The 23,194-nt window shown below is 34.8% G+C and overlaps 1 long non-coding RNA gene across 1 annotated transcript; it reads right to left on the reverse strand.

The window, feature by feature from the left end:
* Positions 1-4,433: 4,433 nt before the first annotated feature.
* LOC144310141 (uncharacterized) lies at positions 4,434-19,689 on the reverse strand. The gene is made up of 3 exons (XR_013375841.1): positions 19,566-19,689; positions 12,954-13,010; positions 4,434-4,991 (listed from the first exon to the last, which is right to left on the reverse strand). It is a non-coding gene; the product is annotated as an uncharacterized LOC144310141 (long non-coding RNA).
* Between the last annotated feature and the right edge of the window lie 3,505 nt (positions 19,690-23,194).

The raw sequence follows: 23,194 nt of genomic DNA on the forward strand, positions 1-23,194 counted from the left end.
TCCGTACTTCTGCCAAACTGGCTGCTGAGATGGTGGTCATGCCTTGCTAGAGAATGATGCCATCTGCATCAACTGGCTGATAGAAGGTGGTCCGCCCTTCAACAGTCTGTGCTACTTGCTGCTCCTGGACAGTGATCTGCAGCCGTGTTTGTTTCTGGCTGGCACTGCAAGCTGCCTGTGGCTGCTGAATGATAATCTGCTGAGTGGGGTGCTATTGGCCCTGCACCTGCAACATTTCTCCTCTTTTTCTTCCTCGGAGCTGGATCTATCTCCACAGATCCAACAAAATCTGCTACAGATTCTGTTTCCCAGATACAGGTTTTTGTGTGATGATGTGACCCAGTCCACAAAGGACAGCTGGGGCCATGATAGGGTGGCCAGTTGATGTGATTAACAGGCTAGTGATTAACACTGGCCTGTACCACTAATGGATGCCCTGGACCTGCTGTTGAATTTGACAATCTGCTTTGTCAAAATATATTGCTATTTGCTTCACTCCGCCCCATGGTCCAACCAAGTTAGAATCCCATTCACAAGGAACTTCACTCTAGAGGTCCTAGAAGACTGTGAAGTACACTGCAGAGTACAGGGAAATTTGAGGCAGGCAAGACCATTCTGTACCTGGAAACTCATCTGGACCTTCAGGTGAGGGACAAGGGAATGCATCTCCACTTGGCACTACCATTCTAAAAGGGTCAATACCCCCAACATGCCTGATCCAGTGGTGACATCCCTGCATGGGACTGGCCTCAGCAGGCTCTGAACTGGAATGCCCAGAGGCACTTACAGGCTATGGGCCAGGGCCACCAGCTTCTCTGCATAGCTGGAGAGGCTCAGCTCAAATCTAGAAGTTTCTTCTTCATTCAATACATATCATACATAGGTGTATTCATATGCACACTGGACTATATTACTTTCTGATGGAGATACAAAGATATTTAGGCAAGGATTATTCATAAAACCATCTTATAGCACAGTAGGAAAAGTGAGAAAAGCACAGGAAACTCCAATGAAAAGACAAACTATGAGATAAAAGAGAAGTAGAAAGTTCTGGGAATATTTGCAGACTAACACCCCTGTCTGAAAATCAGAGAATAGAGTACTAAGAGTGGTATTTGAGCGTGATCTTTAATGTAAAAAACATTTTGACCAAAAATGTTGGGAATATATGGGAAACAGGGTAAATGTCTTGCAAAAAGTGGAGGAATACAATTTGACAGTAACATAAATATATAAAGAAGGTGAGCTGAATTATTGCTGTATTCTCTTTCAAGTTTTGCTTCTTTCATTTTACATCTCTGCTGCTCTATTTGTCTAATGTGGGCTTCTCATTGAGACCCTTGAAATTAGCACTTCCCAGGTATTTGGCCTGGCACATTCATCCCTAGCTGACATCCACAGCCATGGCTTCGTGAAAATCAGAAAGGCTGACAATGTCCATGCTAAACCAGTCTCCTAAATTCAGGCCATTTCACCAAATGCCTCCTAGATATCTCCCAATGCGTGCCCCACAATAACCCTAAGAACATTACGTCCATCATTTCCTCACAAATCTATGTTGCCCTGAGTCTTCTAACTTAATCTGCAGCAATAAAATCCTTGAGAAAAACAATAAGGAGGAATCCTTAGGCAACAATAATAATCATATGATGTCACGTCTCTAGACAATTTAGAATATCCCTCAGAAATTTTCCACCCAGAGGAAATGAGAGAGTGATAGCAATCTACTCTGAAGATAGTTATACGGGCAAAGGAATCTCCCTGAAATACACCTCTGTTGAAGTGGAAGAAAAGAGCAGAACAGATTTTGAACTTCAAGGCGACACATGCAAGACTAGATGCATAATTTGCAGGGCTCGGTGAAAGATGAAAAGTGGATTCCTTTATTTAAAAATTATTAGGAATTAACAAGTCAGCAACAGTAGAGTATGAAATTTGAGTGTGGGGTCCTTCTGAGTGCCAGTGCTGGGCGACTGCACAGCCCATACACCCTGAAGCCATGCCTGTGTGCAAGCCCTAATCAATCAGAATTGGTGAGTTATACAGTACTTGAGGTTCACAGTAAAGGATGATAAGGTTATATTAAAAATAGGAAATATTCAACAGAGAAATTTTAAAGAAAAGTAAGAGAGAAAAGTGAGCTCTAAATGAGAAAAAAATGTGACATCCAAATTTTCACTATTCTGTGCATCCTCTATTCAGCTCAATCCTGTAATTAATTACCACAGACATAGTACGAGATACTTTGTAAATATTCACACCAATTAAGGACTTGTGCTTTTACTTTATTAACTCACAACCATTCCGCATTCAAATGTTCCTTACAAGTATGTTTGACATCTATTCATGTATTGTGTGATCAAGAACTCTCATTGTGTCCACAGATATTTGTCTCCACCTGCACGTGCTTCTTTTAGAGAGAATATTCATGTGGCTTCTGTGAAGCCTTGTTTTCCATTCTGACATCTTATCTGCAACTTCCTTCCTGATAACCTCAGAAAAAAGCTTATTATTTCCGTTCATATTCTATTCTGCTCTCATTGAATGCCTTCCATTATGCCTCAGTGGTACAAAGTTTTCTATTATTGATCACGCTACCTTTCAAGGAGTATTGAAAGAATCTTCTGTTGTTTTATTCACTTTCAGGGCAGCACATCTTTGTATTATCAGCTGTGCTTCTTCAGTCAATGCATTTTTACCCTTTCAGTTTTACTTCATTATTTACTCTCTCTGGTGTTTGAAATATATTCCCAGATTTAAGCAAATTAGGCATTGATGCCAAATGTATGCCCAGTAAGACATATATAAAAGAATTCTGTGAATATCCGGGATACATTTGTGCATCATTGTTGACATATATGCCCCCTCTGGTCCGGTTTTGATCCCTCGTCATTGGAACCTGTCAATCATTCTAAATTGTATGTGGGTTTTATAATGTGAGGATATTTCCCAGAGGCTGAAACAACTGAAAGTCCTGGGCAAATGGAAAAACAAACTAATAAATAAATAAAGAAATTCAACAAAAGGCATGACAGAATGTGCCATTCTGTGTATTTTTTACAATTTGGATTTTCAATGCTCTGCCATATGGAAAAGATGAAAAAATCTATTACTAAAATTCTTATGGTAAGATGGTTTCTGAATTCACTTTGTTTTTAGAAAACAAATAACGTAAATTAAATCTCCTGAATGATATCAAGAGGAGAAAGCATGATACCATGCATTTTATACGGTTGTTAGGTTATTATGTTTTTAATAAATGGTGCAGTGCATATTATTCTTGAGTATATAATTTTAATGACATGTATAGCAAATAAATGTTTCTGTAATTCTAACCTTTTTTATATGGTTTGCTCTTCTGGTCATGTGCTACTTTCCAATATTATTATATTCAGTATCTCTTTTTTGTTTCACTCATAGTTATAAATGAAAAAAGGTTTATTAGATAATGTTTCTAAAATTTAAAAAACATTAATTAGAAAATATCCATATATAATTTTCATTTTTCATAAATTCTTGTTAGGCACCTAGTGTCTATTATCATATCATGAATTCTGTACTGGGGATATTTAGTTCTAAATCATGTGCACAGTAAGGGGGCCTGGGTAGCTCAGTCATTGAGTGTCTGCCAGAGTTCTGAGATTGAGTCCCACAGGTTCCCCAAAGAGCCTGCTTCTTCCTCTGCCTGTGTCTCTGTCTCTCTCTCTCTCTCTGTGTCTCTCATGAATAAATAAATAAAATCTTTAAAAAATTTAAAAAATAAATCATGTGCTCAGTAACATAGTTTCCCATATTTTATCAGTTCACCACATGAGTTCCAAATTCGTATTTATTCTGTGGCATCTGAGAAATAAACCTACAGAATTCTGTAGGAACTGTATTAGCATAACCCAAACTATAAAATATAATTTTATAATTTTATAAAACTGAATGTACTTGGATGTATTATGATATTATTGTTTCTGCTTGTTTTTACTTTGTGAATGTGCAATAACCTCTAAAGTCTTAATTATTTAATATTCTGTGAATCACATCTCACTCAAAAATGACCAAGGTCAGGCATATGATATGTCAGTCACATTCCCCACATAATCAAAATTTTACCATGGGAGCTGGTTTCCTATGCTGTAGTTTCCCCTCCAAAACACTGGAGTATGTGTGTGTTTATGCTGGTGTTTGAGAGCATTTGTGTTAGGCACGGTGTAGGCATTTCAGTGCAGAGCACCTTTAATGTATAATTATTCCAGAATACAATCTCAGAAGATAATTCATTGAAAAGTGGAAATATTATCATATTTCTGTTGTATTGCTATGATCTTTCATATGATGATCACATCTTAATTGACAAAATAAAAATAAACAGATAAGAAAAGTTAAGAGCAGAATGGTGATCTTTTTTTTTATAATTTTTATTTATTTATGATAGTCACAGAGAGAGAGAGAGAGGCAGAGACACAGGCAGAGGGAGAAGCAGGCTCCATGCACCGGGAGCCCGACGTGGGATTCGATCCCGGGTCTCCAGGATCGCGCCCTGGGCCAAAGGCAGGCGCTAAACCGCTGCGCCACCCAGGGATCCCCAAAATGGTGATCTTACCCAGAGATGAAGGTACATACTTAGAAAGGGGAAGATAAACAGTAAGAGAACGTTCCAACTATAAGGTGTACAATGACATTACAAATATGATCAACATGAAATACATTCATTATGTCAGTAGGACATTGTGGCTTGGAGAAATATATTTTACAGGTGTAATAATCAAATTGTACTAACAGAGGCTACATTAATTAAAGTCAAGTTTAATGAATCATGGAGTATCTTCTAAGCTGAAGCAGGATATATTATAAATCAATTTACCATTTGCTTATATCTTGAGATCCAAAGTACTGCATGCTTGAGATGGCTACTGAACTCAAGAGAACAAGTCTCCAGGTATATGCATCAAATGGAACTGGACTGCAGGTCAGGCCTATTACAGCAAAGATTTTCAATTCTGGAATAAACATTAATACCAGACTCAGTACTGCCCACAAATTTGAAGAGGTAAAAGGCATTTTTAGAATAAAAAATCAAAGTCTGTACCGTCCCTTTCACTTTTAATATCCACTAATTCTGTGAGTTTCGAACTTATGATAATTGGTATTCGTTGTTGTGAGTTATTTAGCAGCAACATGGAATTGCCTAGGCTTGCACAAATAATTTTGGTATATTTATAGAATTTTATGCATTGCAAATAGAGAATACATTTGGTGTATTAAAAACAAACCATGCACTAGAGAAAAGAAAATCTCACATTCAAAAGAAACTTCATAAAACCATGTTTCCTAACCATACTGCAATAAAATTAGAAATCAATTAGAATATTAGAAATCAAATAGATTAATCAAATAAAATCATCATATCTGGTAACTAACAAACTACAAAGTGAATGCTAGGTTAAAGAGAAAATAAGAAATTTGAAAAATTATTAGTACATAATTCCTATGGAATCTCTAAGTGCCAAAATACCTGAGCCAACACTGAACTAGCCTTTGTAAAAAAAACTTGTAGCAACAAAACAAAACAAAACAAAACAAAAACAAAAACAAAACTTGTAGCTAAAAATGCAATTCAAAAGTAAAATGTTTCTACCATATAGCCATTAGAAGATAAAAGTTTTAAGGATAATTACAAGTATCCATAACAATGTGAAATGATAAATATTCATATACTGCTGGTGGTAAATTATATTGGTACAATCACTTTGGAAAAGTTTAAAACTTGATGATATCTTTTAAAGTGGAAACTTAAGGGACGCCTGGGCGCTCAGCGGTTAAGCATCTGCCTTTGGCTCAGGGTGTGATCCTGGAATCCGGGATCGAGTCCCACATTGGGCTCCTTGTGGGAAGCCTGCTTTTCCCTCTGCCTGTGTCTCTGCCTCTCTCATGAATAAATAAATAAAATCTTAAAAGAAAATAAAGTTGAACACTTCCATATGTTTTAACCTGATATTTATACTCCTAAGTACATGCTTAATAGAAACATTTACAACATATATTAACCCTAAGACAAGTACCAGAATATTCATGATAGCACTATTTTAATGACCCTAAACTTGAAACTACTCAGATGCCCAGTAATATTATAATGGAAATTAAATTACAGCATATCCATATAATGTAATACTTTCCAACCATGCAAATGAATAATTTGGACTACACGCAATATGAGTAGATCTCATAAGCACTATGATGAGTGAAAGAAGCAAGACATAAAAGAATGTATGATTTTGAAGAAATACTGTAGAATCCCATACAGAATACTGCTTTAGAAGAGGGTAGAAACAAAACAAAACAAAACAAAAAAAGAAAAGAAAAGGGTAGAATCAAAGGGACTATGAGAGGGCTTATAAGAGGTTATGATTTTTGATCAAGGCTACTAGTTTCACAATGAAATCAGTTTGTCAAAAGTATGTGTACTATACTCTTGTACACACTCTTTAGTAGTTTATATTATACTCCAATAAACATTTTAAAAGATGAATAAATGTTAAAAATATAGGTGCTCCATTCAGAATTTCACAAAGAATAAGGAAACAAATGTAAAATATGAAAGTGAAAAAACTTGGTTTGAAAAACAGCCATGAACAATGAATGAGAACAAGCCTTGTTCAGGCTTGAGGATGGGTGAGAACAATGATTTAGATTCAATTAAGGTATCACCTTCATTTCTTACAGAATCATCCATAAGTAGTTCAAATTCAAATCCAATTTATGGTCACAGATACATGTGATTACATCTCCTCCCTTCAAATGGAAGAACAAAACAGAAAGAACTCCCAGATGAAAGGAATCCATATAGACAGTGGTTTTTTTCTGTTATAAGTGGTAGTAGAGGACAATGATTGGGAGGGAATATGAACACAAAAGCAATAGTTTTATTTCTCCACATTGTTTCTTATTGTATCATTGATTCTTCTTTTGTTTCTATTATGGTAGGTATGGCTAAGTGCTACCTGTCAATCAGCTCACTGATGCGTCCTTAACTAGTATTTAAAAATCCTTGATGTGTGGAGACACTTTCTCATTAACCTAGTGAAGTATGTTTTCAATTCCACATTACATAAACATAAGGCCAATTTAATTGATAGGTGACAGTAATTTCAGCAAAACTCACTGTATCACAAACTCTAACACAAAAGTTAAAAATAATTTAAACTATGTGATTCAGCTCTTGAATGTGTTATGTTTGGACACATTTCACCACCTAAATGTGGTTTATAAATTCCAATTATACTTCTTTCTCCTTTTGGAGAGTTCAACAGCCTCTTTTTGTTAATCACATTCAGTAGCTCACTGACTAGAACATTTCTCAGGGATCCTTAGCCATATGTAAAGGTATCACCATATTGTAATACTAGAGCAGGTGATCTCTCAGCAACATCTCAGATCCTGGATCTGTATGACCAGTAAACTCCTTTTAGCTAGACAAGGCCACTTGAGGACATAACTTTTGAAATTTTCAAAAGAATTACTCTCTCCTTGAAGCAAGTTTGACATGAGTATAAAATTTGTATAATTGTTTCTTCCTCTCTGCCACTCGGCTATATTTCCTGAACCCTTTGTAATTACCTCATCTCCAAGATCTATACTGTCTTGGCATATTCAAGATGAAAACCCAATCTCAACCTCATGATGCTAGAGCATTTAGGACTCTTATCCCTAACTTTTTATTCAGTCTTTAGCAAAACAAACAAACAAACGAACAAACAAAAACAAACCTGAATTAATCTTTCTTTAATATGCATTTCAAAAATTTAGTAGCATCACCCATTACTCCCTCTAATATTCAGCTTGATATTATTACCATGGCCACTAGCATGCATACATACATACAAACACAAAGACCACACACACTTTCTGCTCTTACATCTTATTGTCAAGGTTTGAATATGAAAAGCTGTGCCTGAACCATCCTAGAGAAATTTTGAAATTTTGTGGAATATGTGTATTTTGCTGCATATAAACTATTCCCCTCAGCTGTACCAGTGAGACAAACTGTGTATTTCATGGTAGTGGTCTCTGGGAACAACAACCAAAAAAATCACGTATCTTTATTCATGTTTCTTATTTCTTATTGAATATTTTACTCCAGTGGGTACCATTGTTGAATTGGAGAGCCTTCCATTTTTGTTTGTTAAACTATAAGTGCTCTTAAGGTTGCTGTTGATCAGAAATTAGAGATGCCTTTGGGAAATGGGAAAGCTGTCTTTTTACCTGACAGACTATTCTACACACGTACCACAGGAAATTGATCATATGGACACTCTCCATTCCCCAGGGATGTCCTCTCTATAGGCTTCTAACTAGTCCACTCAATCCCCTTTTATTCAGTCTTATCATAACAGTGAGGACCTAAAACATAGGTATTCCCATGTGGAGATTGTAGACGCAGTTAAATTCTGCTAGTGGGATAAAGAAAATAAATTTAACAAATCAGTTATTTTATCCACTCCCTTGTTGACAGGGCAACAACTATATGGTCAAAGTTGGTATGGGTGTCTAAAGAGAGTGCCACCGTTTCATTTAATCTACTCTAGTTCCACTGTGAGGCCCCATAACCCATGTGCAAAGAAGCTGCTTAATAATAATAATAATAATAATAATAATAATAATAATATAAGTAAGGAGGATCTTGCTTTTTTGTGTCTTCGAAGATCCTCTTAACCTAGAATGAAGTGTTTTTACTTAACAACTGAGAAATACTGTTTGAATCACGGGACTTGTGTTAGACCTTCCCTGTTATTTTGTACCTTGACTCTGCCTACTGGATAAAATAGCATTATCTCCTAAAATCTTGTGTGTAGTTTTATATATAAGATAAGATAGATAAGATATTTTTCCATCTGATCTACTATCACAGTTTCCCTATTTAGGAAGCATAACAAAAGCTGTTCATCCCACTTACAATGAGTCCACTCACTTTTCTATTGTCCTTAATAATTCTCCATGTCAAGAGGCATTAGCCTCACTCTCATATTAACACTAACTCCAGGACACTTGCAAGTCCTATAGAATGTACAATGGCTTAAATAGTTGGGGACAGCCTTCATTTTCAGCTGTTGCCAGCCAGGTAACTGGTATAGTATCTGGGCCCAAGGAATAGATTAAAGTGTGCCATTCTGAAAAGTGACCTAGATATCCTAGATATACTCCCTCTTTTTCCTTTTCTGCAACTACCATATGGTATTATTGCGTTTGGCAGGTTGTAACCTCCCTTCTCAAATCTAGTGCTCTGCTTGTGCTTAATTAAGTATATAATAAGATTATGAAGCACATGATCAATGGCAGACACAGAAGACCCAGGTAGAGGCAACCAAACCACAGGGCTTCCATGCAGGTGTCCCCAGTTATAGTACAGATGAAGAGTCTCCTAACCCATACCAGTTGTAAGCCATCTGTTGGGCAGCATCTGAGACTGGATGCTACAGGGTGGATGCAAGAGTAAGGAATGTTCTCACTTGGGGAAATTTACCAATAGAGTTTAGCTCATGTCCAGGGTCCTAATACTCCCCGCTAATCCTAAACTCCCACTCTGAGTTACAAGTTAAAAGTTACCCTCCCAAACTTTCTTTGAATTATAAGTTGTACTGAGAGATCCTAGAGGCCTGACTTTCTTTGCCAGAGTTCCTTTCCTAGAAGCCTCTTAGATACTCCTTTTTGTTGCTTTTTGCCTTAAAACAAAACAAGAGGGGACGCCTGGGTGGCTCAGTGGTTTAGTGCCTGCTTTAGGCCCAGGGCGTAATCCTGAAGTCCCAGGATTGAGTCCCACATACGGCTCCCTGCGTGGAGCCTACTTCTCCCTCAGCCTGTGTCTCTCCCTCTCTCTCTCTCTCTGTGTCTCTCATGACTCAATAAATAAAACCTTTAAAAAAAAAAAAAGCAAAAAACAAGAGGAGGATGTAGTTCATTTTTATTTTAATCTTTCCCCTTTCTCAATTAAACCACTAGGCTATTCTAGCAATCCTGCCAGAGCCCCAAAGTCCAGAGATTATATTTACAAAATATTTGTCAGTTTGGTGTGTAAATGTGTATATGCATGTTAGCTGGTAAGTAGATGGCAGGGAAAAAGTGTTGTCTGTTACTGGAAAAATCGATAAGTAGAATGTGGAGAAGGTATATTGTATGATGCACATAAAAGTAAGAGTCATCAAAGTAAGCAGTAGGAGAATCAAAGTAAGCAGTCTAGGAGAATGTTAATACCCTTCACCCTAATACCTTAACCTTTCCTCAAAGAGGATGACAAAGAGAACCTTTAATTTTAATTTTATCGGGCAGCATTTGAATAGAGAGGTGTTTCTTTGCACTTGACAGCCCTTCTTAGACTAGAACTATCATGTCTCCTACTGTGTGTATAATAGGTTGTTCTTTTTGTTAAAATAGCTTGTATTGTTGGTCTGTGTCTCCACATCTGATAGGCAACCCACTCTGATCACATGACAAAGGCTAACATAACCTTATACTTTGCTACTTATCTAAGGTTTGAATGGTTCACCAAACTTCACAGAACTAGAAAGTTGTATATTCTAGGTACATGTCTCCAGATGGTGGAGTCTCTTTCAGCCCGGCTCACTGAGCTGCCTATAAAGGGTAGTCTCTCCAATGACTGCTTAGATTTGTAGAATTTACCTAAACTTTAAATCACTGAGGTCAGAGAATTGTTTGTTGTCACAGCATAACATAGTCTGTCCTGACCGAAACAGAATTTTTTTTCATTTCATTATGTTTTATTATCCTGTCTTTTCCCCTGCAGGGATGAGTAGTATTTCCATTAAAACTAAAAGAGCCTGTATATTCATTTGAAGCTATCAAAGGAAAAAGCTAGCTAAAGGGATTGACAATTCTTATAAAACACCCACAGGTGAAAGAGTAGGTAGAGAAAGAAGGCAAAGGCTCTGGGATTTAGAATTATGTTTCCCACTCCCAATCCATTCCTTTTTTGGGGGAGAAATCCTTCCCAGTCTATTTCAGAAAAGGGTCCTACCTTTCCTGGTTGGTAGTAAGAGGCAAGAATTATAATTCATGTAGCAATCTTCCTTAATTGTTAGTAGTCTATACCATTTATGAAAGCCATAGCAGAGTGAGTTTTATTTTCCTTAGTAAAAGAATAGTTTCATTTAGTGATATAGTTAATCATGGTTGTGAACCAAATTATATTATTAAAATGTGGTTTAATTAGGCTGATTGTGACCATGCCTAAAAGTAAGGTGAGGCAGCTACTAAAACCAGGACTCACTCAAGCATGAAGTTTCACTGCAATCCTGTTTTGTTCAAACAGAAATCTTCCAGTATTTGAACTTACTCACTATTTGCTCCAGAGACTCCATTCTATTTCCCCTTTCTTTGTTATTGCCTAAGAATATCAAACTGCACCCTCTATTCTTTATTATTTCTGAATTTTCACATCCTGCTGAACAAATCATTCTGAATACTGAATGAGCTATAACAAATTTTTGCATACAAACTTTGTCAAAATTTTTTTAAATAAATGAAATTATATATGCTTATGTAGTATAAAATGTTAAGCCAGTCAATCAATACAAAAATACAATTGAACTTATATTAGTGGGACAGCAAAACAGATGCAATTTTATTATTAATTTGTGCTAATGTTGATCATTCAGTACTTATAAAATAGTGACCTACACACTGTATTGGTAAATAACCAACTTTGAGGGCAACAAGTATGAGAACCAGTTGGTTTGATGTGAAATTTTTATGGGTTTACAGCTCATGCTTCACTCATTAACATTTATTTGGAACTTGATATTTTTCATATCATATCTGTTCATCACTTTATTCTCAATATGCCACTTATGAGGCATTCTGTCTTCTATACATTTGTTGACACCAGAAATGGAAAGGTTGCAAATAACACAGCTGAGCAGAATAAGTGAGAATAGGATAGGTCAGACTCACTCTGGCAAGAAATTGGATGTTACAATGGATCCAAATGTATTTTGGGAATTTGTTATAAACCACTAGATCAAAAACACCATGAAGTTGAGGAACCGGTCTGTGAAATAAAAAGAGCCTGTGATAAAGGCGAAGAGAACTGATGAAGGATTTTAATTACCTAGCACATAAAGGAAAAATACAAAAAATATGCTGTTCAGAACTACATAATACTATCTCGTTGTCAAGTATATTACTTCTACTACCTTTTTTCATTCAAATTAAGACAAAACTTCTGTATAATCTCTATCTATACATACATTTTCAAATTACCTGTTTAGTTTTGCATTAGTAAAAGTTGTAATTTATTTTTAGTTGGCAGAGATATTCTGAAATTTTGATTAATTTGGCTGCTCAATGATGATGAAAAGTAGAAAGATGATTAATAATGATTATACATCCATAAAATCAATTTGTCACATTCACAAAGTTTTTCACTGAATATAATCCAAATTAAAGTTGATTTTGCAGCTTTTCTCCTAGTTAAAAAAATAATCCTTTGATTATGATTGAAAGGCAGATCTAAAACAGACCAGAAATCTGTTAATTGGTTATTAGGAAAATCAAATTGAAAATAAATTATATTAATATGTATAGTTCAAAAAAAGAACCATGAGGGCTCAGCACATTTAGAGTAGAAAAAGCACTATAAATGTCTACCTAGAATTATTTTGGGATGTCTATATTGTTGAGTGTTGGAAAGAAAAGCAAGGGAATGAAATGTCAAAAGTCCAAAACCGAATTTAAATAAAAGAACTCCACCTAAATGGCCAAATGAATTTGAACAGAACATTATCACAACTATGCCCTTTACCTCAATTTATTGCTACCATTTTGTCTTCAGAGGAAAAAAAATGAAAAAGAGGAGTTAAAGAGTGTTTGCAACCAGTTGGAATTTCATCAGTCTAGATTCTAAGTGCTAATTGGTTTAACTCCCTAGGTAGGCACCTCTTATTACATACCAGAACTTCTTATTATGAAGCTAGATTTTTTTCTTCAGGTCAGTGAAGTCTGGGCTTCTACAGGAAAATAAAAAGAGGCATTATTTTCACTAATCACTGTTATTCTTCAATAGTAATTTAATGCATATCTAATAAATGTTATTTGTTTGTAAGGGAATAAAGGCTAAAGGCATCTTGGTGTGTTAGGTTATAAAAGTTTGTAGGTGGCTTCAAGCTGAATGATTTTTCTCATTTTCTATGAGCATGACAACCCAAGTTCTAGAATATAGAGTTATTTTACTTTACCATAAAATATACAAAAGGCTACAGTGTGCTTTTGTATTCATTACTGGGCACTTGAACTTCAATGTTACAAGATAGGAAATCTTGAAAACTTACTCCAGGAATGTTACTTCCTCTGTTAAAAGTTAGAGTAGTGCATTGATTACAACTCAAGTTTCTGAAAGTTGCCAGCCTGAGATCATGGCACAGCGTTGCCATTTGTTAGCTATGACCTCTTGGGCAACTTTCTCATTCTCTTGGTGTTTTAGTTTCCTCTCCTGGAAAATGAAGAAAATAGTAAGTGAGATAATAATATAAAGTGCTTAGAACAATGCCTAGCATGAGGCAATTCCTGTAGGAAAGTGAGATTTCATGGTCTTTATGCTATTATTATACTCTGAATGTCAGAGATAAATGATTCCATCTAAGAATGCATCTTGTTTCAATGACAAATTTGGAATGATCCTAGGGCTGGATGTCAAGTACTATAATTGATTCCTTCTTGGGTCACAGACTTTGGTGTTCCTAAATCTATAAATTAATTTCCAGGGACTTCTAGGAAATCTGTACATCTCAGCCGTTATTTTAGCATTTCACAGCATTTTGGGCAGTCATTTCTAAATCTAGCTGGCAGAATCAGAAAGTTTTCTCCTTGATACAAAATTGAGCCAGATTTTTTTTTTTTTAAATAGAACTACTCTCAACTTCTATGCTGGAATCTCAGTAATACAATTTTTCTCTGTGTTTAATATGAAGACTTTTTTTTCCCTTTGGAAAATTTACTTTGCTAAAAACAATGGTAATACTTAGTTCACTTAAACAAACATCATGAAATAGTGGGGAATTTTTCCAAGCAGTTTCCTCTATTACAGGCTGGATAAGCATATTAAAGGTACACTGATCTTACAGGGTTTTATGATTAGAAATCACATATAAGTTAAAGCAGAGACCAATAGTCATAGAATTTGGCATTATTATATTTTATTCCTGGACATTCCTTATACCACATGGGTTAAAAAATTCACACCAAGCTATTCTCAGAGTTTGTGGATTTTACAGTACTCTTTGAAATCCTTTAATTATAGTAACTTCCAAAGTTGCCTCCTATAACCCTCACCTTCCTGAGAACCAAGCTCTCTGATCTCATCCAAATCTATTTGGGAAAATGGGATTTGGAGGCAAACTTAAGAAATAAATTGTTGCTGACAACATTATCTTTTTGTTTTGAAGTGTTTCTGATCCAAACCCATCCTGTGAGCTCTTTGGCACTATAAATTCTTCTTTTCCACAAGACTTGAAAAATCTGAGTTGACTAGACACCTTGGGATCTACGACAAACTCCAAAATTACTAAATATGTATTTCAGATTTGTTTTGGGATAGTTATGAGAGACACTTAAATGAGCTATAAGTTTCAAGTCCCAATTTGCTTATAGAAGAAAAATATACATGTAAAGCAAACCTAATTTAAGTGATTACAATGATTTTTGTTTTAATATTTTGACCTTATTTTAATTAACTTTATGGTAAAAGCCCATATTTTCCTCAAGTCCTGATACTATGCTAGATATGGCCTTCTTATATTCTTTCCCTTCTACATATGGAAAAAAAAAAAGATCTATTTCTTAATTAGCCATAAGTGCTTCAATTTTTCTGTTGAATATTATACATGGGAATTGCAAAAATACCAACAATTAACAGAAAAGCATTTATGACTGTCAGTTACTGGTTTAATTAGTTATGTCACTGTGGACAACTAAGAGAATCATAAATATGCTTCTGTTTCTTCGGTATAGACATCATACTCAGAGAAGGCAACAAAGAGTTTGGATCGGTCTTTTTTTTTTTTTTTTTTTTTTTTTAGAGGTATTTATTTTAGAAGAGGGGGACACAAAAGGAGAGAGAATCTCAGACTTCACACCTAATGTGGATTGCAACCAGGGGCTTGATACCATAACCCCAAGATCACCACCCCAGCCAAAACCAAGAGCCAGGGGCCCAACTGACTGGACCACTCAGGCACCCTGATTTGTCTTTTTTAAGCTTTAAAAGTCATGGAATTCTGAGGCTATTAAAGTGCCTCCTTCTCAAGTAAAAGAGAGAGAGATAGAGAGAGAGAGAGGAGAGAAACATTTATAATAATAGAAAATAATTGCATATAATTAAGTATACAAAATTGCATCGAAGAATAGAGGTAATTATCTAGCTTCTTCAGTGTAAATCCCAAAAGTAATTTTTATCTGGCTTGTAAAAATATTTGAGGCAACATTTTATTTCTGAAAAATAGTGCCTTTACTTTTGCATTTCTCTTAAATATAATTAAATTACTTATAAGCATATAACCATATCATCTGCAAATTACCACATTTTATATACTATTAACAGTCATATTAAATCACTCAAAATTTTTAAGGAAAATTTTTAGAAATGAAACAATATTTTGGATATAAAAACTAATTCTTTGGAATTTGAAAATTTCTCCCGTTAAAACAATTATAATCTCTTCTAGACATTTTTTTCAAAATGCTTAATTTGTATATCAAATGTTTATTATAATAACAAACAGAGAGAAACAAATAAAATCTATTTGCAAAGAATCTACATTTTTTTTGGCCTAATAATACTGTTTTCTTGTGAAAGAAAATAAGTATTCAAGTGTACCAATTATTTTCTTAACAGGATAAATAATCTGCGTTAAGAGTATTTCTCCACAAATAGCAGAAGACAAAGCCATAGTGGAGTGGAATATTCATACATTTTCTAAGTGCTAATAATCCAATTTGCTTGCTCACTTTTGAGAAAATTGCAGTTCTTGCCATAAGCACATTAGTTTCCTTCTATCTGAATCATGATTTTGACTAAGTTTTACAAGAGCACAGAAGAAGAAAAAATAACTTAGACCTGATAAAACACTGGGATAGGAAAAACTACCTAACTCCAAAAGGCAACTTTTTCCCATGATTTTGTAATCTTGAAATGCAATTTGAAGTAATATGTGCATATTTCCCTAGGAATTATTTTATATTCATAGCTATCTTATGCCTGAAGTTATTTCCTCTTTTTAATGTGAACAAAGAATTTGATCCTTGGCAAACATCTCATGAGGATATGAACTCAAATATTTCAGTTAAATATGATTTTTTAATTTAACACATTAGGATAACTGAGAAAAATATTAAAAAATCAGAAAATGAATTTTCAGATAATGAAGTTCTTTATTATCATTATCTCCACTGTTTTGCCATAGTAGAATTTAACTTCTTAAGACCATTACAGAAAATGCATTATTTGTATTTGTCAAGTAATTAGAAACCTTAGGTACTCTAGTACTAATATTTTTTTCTTCTTAAGAAGTTTAAATACCTGTTAATACCTGTTACTTCGTTATAAAAAAAGTTTGGTTTATTGAAGTCAACTAAATTTTTTGTGAAACATCACAAGACAACACAACAAAGACTAATTTTAAATGAAGGTCTCTGATTCCAGTCCTTCAGTATTCAATAATAAAAGATACTGGAAGTATCTACACATGTGCTGTCAATAAGAAGCTATTATTTTATTATTAAAATTTTTATCATACAATATTTCATCTATAGAATAAAAGTAAGTAACATATTTACTGTTTACCACAGGGAAATACTCAACATATACACCACTAATGAAAATGAAGCTGGCATATGCTCTTGCCCTTTGACCACCCAAAAGAAACCACAATCCTGTATCTTATGTAGACCATTGTCTTACTTCATGCACACACATATAAGCATGCACATGTACACTCACACAAATGAGTCACAACTATAGGAATTCCTCTTTTTTTTTTAACTATAGGAATTCCTAAAAGGAAAAAATGCTGCTTAGCTTTCGTTGACTTTATAAAATGGCTATGATGCTATAAGAATTTTTAGAGATTTACTTTTTTAACTGAGTATTGTATTGTTAGGATTAATCCATTTCTTTTGCATGTCATATAATCTTTAATTCTATAAGTATAGCAATCACGGAAGTAACACATCTGTTCACTAGACTCTGTACCAGACTTTTTTTCCTTCAACATTTTCTCATTTTTATTAAATTAATTTACATACGATGACATTTATCATTTATCATTTTTAGTGTTAAGTGCTGCAAGTTCTGAAAAACACTCACAGTCATATGGCCACCAACAAAATCAAGATACAAAACAGTTGAATTACTCCAAAAATTCTCCTGTGCCATATTGTAGTAAACCTCTTCAACTACCAACCTCTGGCAACACTGATATTTCCTGTTCCTTTAGTTTTTCATTCTCCACAATGTCCTATCAATGGAGTCATATTGGATATAGACTTTGGAGTCTGGATATTTTCAAATAGCATGATACACTTGTGTTTTCATCCATGATTTTGTATGTTTAATAAGGTTTTCTCTTTATTTAGACATTCCACAGTGTGTTTGCTTATTGACTCACCACATGAATGGCATTTGGGTGGTTATCAGTTTAAAATCATTATAAATAAATCTACTATGAACCTTTACTTGCTAGGTTTTATGTGAACATGTTTGCATTTCATTGAGTAAATATCTAAAAGTGAGATTCCTGGAACATAACGTAAGTGTATGTTTAAGTTTATAAGAAACTGTCAAACTGTTTCCCAAATTTACTGTACAATTTTACTTTGCCACCACTATATATAATAGGCCCAGCTGTTTCGCCACCTAGCCAACCTAGTCACTTTGTGGGGGATGTTTTTCTTATTATTGTTGCTGTTGTTTTCTTTTGTTTTTCCCATTTCCCTCTTCACTAATAAACAAAAATGAGAAATTTTTGCATGGTTTCTAATTCATACCTGATACATATCAGGTACTCAAAAACATTCTGAACAACATTATTCTAAATGCTTTGGAAAATTTTCCCAACTTTCTCCATCATAAAAAAGAAGTTCAATTCTCTTCTCTCCATAATAACTCAACTTTCTTTCATGGTTTTGTTTTAAAAGAATACCAAAAGTAAGCCAACAGTTAACTGCAGTTGACTGTTGTAATACCAAATTTCTCCCTGGGAATTATCCTAACAATGCTTTGCTAAAACATATTACATAGTCCAGAATTCAATACCTATGGAAGAAATGATTCATTCATAAATTAGAGAAAAATACTCCAAATAATCAAGAACTGAAAATGAATCAGAAAATAAACCTGTAACTTAGTACTTCTAAGTACTAAGTACTTCTTTCGTTTTCCATAGGTACTTCTTATGTTTTTAATTTTATTAGCTTTTTGTAATGAATCTTTCAACAAGACTCTTTTGGAATCTTCAAGGCTTTTGGAAGCTTCCACATATGAATTAAAACAGCCATCCTATTATGTTTATTTAATTTGGGAACTCTTATTTTTAAGTGTACCTCTTAAGTAAACATCTTGTCTAATTGGAACATTTCCCATAATGGCCACTCTAATTCTCGGTTATTTTCAATACATCTTTTTCACTTTGCTAGATATCTACCAACTTCCAGGATTATAGTTATTAGAAATAAAACAAGCAGGTGTGCTGGAAGGTAGCAGACTTGACTGTTTAGAATTTAAGGATTTCATCAGCTGAAAGTTTGGGTTTCTCAAAGCCCAACTAATACCCTAAAGGGACGGGCTGTGTGCTGTGAGGTTGGGCATCATCCATGTTTTACAGAGTTTCTTGTTGCATAGAAGTTTTCTTGAGGTTGGTAGGTGACCTAGTGTCCATCTAAACTATTTCATAACCAACTTATCCTTACCACGAGAGTCTTCTTGAGATGGCGAGTGCTCTCACAGCTTTTTAACGCTCAACCCATGCCCACCAATTTTTGCAGATTTTGGCCTCTGAGGTGTCACTAGCAATAGCCTTTGTTTACACAAAACAAGAAAGACAGGGATGCCTGAGTGGCTCAGTAGTTGAGCATTTGCCTTTGGCTCAAGTGGTGGACCAGGAGTCCTGGGATCCAGTTCTGTATCAGGCTCCTCGCAAGGAGCCTACTTCTCCCTCTGCCTATGTCTCTGCCTCCCTCTGTGTCTTTCACGAGTAAATAAATAAAATCTTTAAAACATACACACACACACACACACACACACACACACGAAAGACAAACATTTACCTTAATATATTAGCAGTACTGTTTCCTGACTGTAAGAAGGCCCTGCACACACCACCACTAACCCCCATGGAACCACACTGAGATTTTTCACCTGGGTAATTTTGGCATGAAGAGCTAGGGGGCTTGGCTCAGGAAGACCCTTCTGCCACTCAGGCTGACCCACTCTGTAAAGGAAAGCCATATAGATAGATCCAGAGCTCAAACGCAAAACCGAGCAGAGCTCAGACTTAGAGGAGCTTACTTACCCATAGCTTTTGTAAACATCGAGAAAGTGTGTTCAAAGGATTCACAGGTACGAGGTTTGTGTTTCTCACTGTCCCCCACATGCTGTTGATGTTTGCTTCAGATCCCGTTGCTGCCTCCAAATCTGTTACATAACAAAATTCAACTAAGTAAATTTGAAGCTCTAATTGGCTTTATTAAATGATTCATGAATGGGGTAGCACCCCATCTAGCAAGTAGAGAGGTGCTCCCCTTAGTATACTTCTTCAAAACCCACAGATTATGCCTGTTGAACTATGCTGACATTGGGACCTTCTGTAAATTGAAATTTGTTTGTTTGAATCATGTAGCTATGGGAATTTTAGTATCTAGCATTAATCACCATTTTGTAACCATAGCTACTTCTGATAATTTCAAGTTATTCATGCTCTGGAACATAAAATAATGCCCTATAGACTAATTGCATTAGAATAATAGTTAAATGCTACAAGTTCTTCTAGTGCAAGTTTGACCTACATTTAGCCCAGCAAAGCTAATCAGGTAGAGAAACTTAATCAGTGAACCTAATCAGCAAAAAACTAGGACTATGCTTAAAGACACTAGCCGCTTTTTACCAGGAAAATGAAGTAGTATTTTTTTAAGTGGCTACAGTTTAAAAAAATCTTATCAATTTCCAATTTAGTATCAGTCCTATCCACTAGAGAGTTCAATATTCACTGGATTGAATCCAGCTAAAAAGCGCATACATAGAGCTACTTTGTCTTTGCATTAAGACATGCCAGGTACACACTGTCAACCTGATAGGTTTACAGAAAAAATTATAATTGTAGAAATAAAGTAGTATTTGAATTGATTTTCCTCTTGAAATACATACCTCTTTAGTCACAATGCATTGCATAAATTAATTGATGTAATTGAATCACAAAAGAACAGTTTTGCTTCATTTCCCCTCAATTTAATTTAGCTTGTAAAAACAAAAACTCTTGATAATAAATGACGAATGCTTTGAAAGTGTATAGATAGATTACTATTTAACAATGTAGAAAACTGATTGTTTTAAAATAAAAGAATACCAGAGTTACACTCTCTATGTTAGTAGAAAAATCATATGTGCATGAGCATGCTTACATGCAAAGATAAGCCATACCATTATAAATACAAGATCATTATCTTTTCTTTCATATTTATCATGGTCACAAAAATTTGTATGCAGCCACACTTCTTGTCAACTCATAAGACAATGAATCCTAGATAGTGAATGGGCACAGTGTAGAAAAGAATAAAGATAATAGAGTGATATATGTGGCAAACCCTGAACCAGAACAGCTTTTCTTAGAATTATAGCACTTCATGTTGTCTAGTGTTCAGTTCATTTTGCCACCTTATCTCCTAAGGGCAGGTCCTATATTACAAAATTGAGACTTAAAAATGGAGTTTCATTATCCACTGCACAGTTTGAAACATGACTGGTACAATAATTTATAGATTATTTATTGAAATCAGTGACAACACCTATCGGCCCCAAAATATAGAAATGGAGAGAAAGATGTTGAAAGCTTTTAAGCAGCAGAAATACAGTGAATACCTGGTTGTCGAATTTCTGTAAACTGACACTTAATAAAGTACTCTTGTGGGTGTCAATATATGACAAAAATCCTTCCTGCCAACTACATGTTTAAATCATAAATCTTCTGACACATCTTGTCAAAAGGGTTTATTTAGTATTTAGTTTGGAGCTATGTCAACAAACACTACATCCCTGGAACCAAATTACCACATTATATATCATATACAAGTATGTATCTCAACAGAATCTTTGAAAAATGATGATTTTCTCCATTTTGCAATTGTAGTTATTTACTTGCTTACACATAAACTGAGGGACAAATCTATGAGTTGTTTTCTAGGGTATCTGATTACAAAAATCTTTAACTTTTGTGCTATACTACAATAACTCACTTTAGCCTGCCTGTCTTCAAATATATTGATGGTAGAGAGAGAATCTTGCCTGGTATGTCAGTTAATACCACAAATCCCGGAGCCCCAGTGCCCAGATAAATGAGGGTTCTTCAGAAAAGCAGAACCAATACAAGAATCTATCTATCTATCTATCTATCTATCTATCTATCTATCTATCTATCTAAAGGATTAGCTAACAAGATTATGGAGACTGAAAATATAATATACTGTTTACAAGTTGGAGACCCAGGAAAGCTGGTAGTGCAGTTCCAGTCTGAGTCCAGAGCCTGAGAATCAGGAGAACATATAGTATAAATTAGAATCTGTGTTCAAAGACCTGAGAACCAGGAGTCTAAGTCCCAGTCCAAGAGCAGGAGAAGACTGATTTCTGAGTTAAGCAGTCAGGCAAAGAGACAATTTTCCCTTCCAACACTATATCCAAGAGAAATGAAAACACGTCCACAAAAAAGGTGTTCAACATTATTCCTAATAACCAAAAGGAGAAACAATTCCAATGTCCGTGAATTAGTGGATGAATAAACAAAAGTGGCATATACACACAATATAATATTATTAAGTCAGAAAAAGGAATGAAATACTGAGACATATTATAACACAGATGAACCTTGAAAATATTGTATTAAGTGATAGAAACTAGCTACAGAAAGTATGTATTCTATGATTTCATTTACATGAATTATCCAGAGTAGCCAAACTTATAGAGGAAAAAAAAAAACATAAAATAGTTCCTTAGGATGGAGGACAGGGAATGAAGAGAATAAAAGTATGATAGCCAAAAGATATGGGTTTCCTTTATGTATAATAAAAATGTTCTAAAATTGACTCAATGGTGTTTGCATATATCTTTGAATATGCTAAAACCATTGCACTGCATACTTCAAGTAGGTGAATTTTATGATTTGTGAATTACATCTCAATAAAGCTGTTTAAAATATAAAACTGCTTGACTGGCAGCAAAATCAGCACATATATTAGCTGTTATTACTATCTGTTCTTTCTGATATGTCCCACTTGACACAAACCATTAAATCCTATATTCAGTTTCCTTTGAATTAAAACCATATTCCAAGGGTTTTTATCTTTTATTTTTGCCTATTTGGGAGAATTTATAAGAAAAATTTATTCATCAAAACATATCATAAAAAGGCAAAAGCATGAGAATTCAGGATATGGAGGTAGCAGTTGTGTAATAACAAAACATGTATAGATCCAGTATTTGAATTATTTAATATGTGTGCTAAAACTTTCAATCATGTCAGTTAGAAAACAATTCCTAATAATATAGTCTATAAAATCATTATAGGCTTTATGTTTGTTTAAAAAAGCAGGTTTCTTGGGGCACCTGGGTAGCTCAGTGGTTGAGTGTCTGCCTTTGGCTCAGGTCATGATCCTGGGGTCCTGGCATCAAGTCCCGTTTCAGGCTCCCCTCAGAAAGTCTGCTTCTCCCTCTACTTATGTCTCTGCCTCTCTCTCTGTGTCTCTAATGAATAAATAAAATCTTAAAAAAAATTTCTTTAAAGGCAGGTTTCTTTGGGGAAGCAAAGTACAACTGTACATCCTAAAATTTTCCTTTGTGTAGGAGAGAATCCCTGCTCTTCCACTTACAAACTTTTCTCCTAAAGAGGAAATCGTGCTAACTGAACATACAATAGTTATTTGGATGTATTCATAA

Source organism: Canis aureus, unplaced genomic scaffold (genome assembly GCF_053574225.1).
Source record: "Canis aureus isolate CA01 unplaced genomic scaffold, VMU_Caureus_v.1.0 ptg000460l_RagTag, whole genome shotgun sequence".
Taxonomy (NCBI): domain Eukaryota; kingdom Metazoa; phylum Chordata; class Mammalia; order Carnivora; family Canidae; genus Canis; species Canis aureus.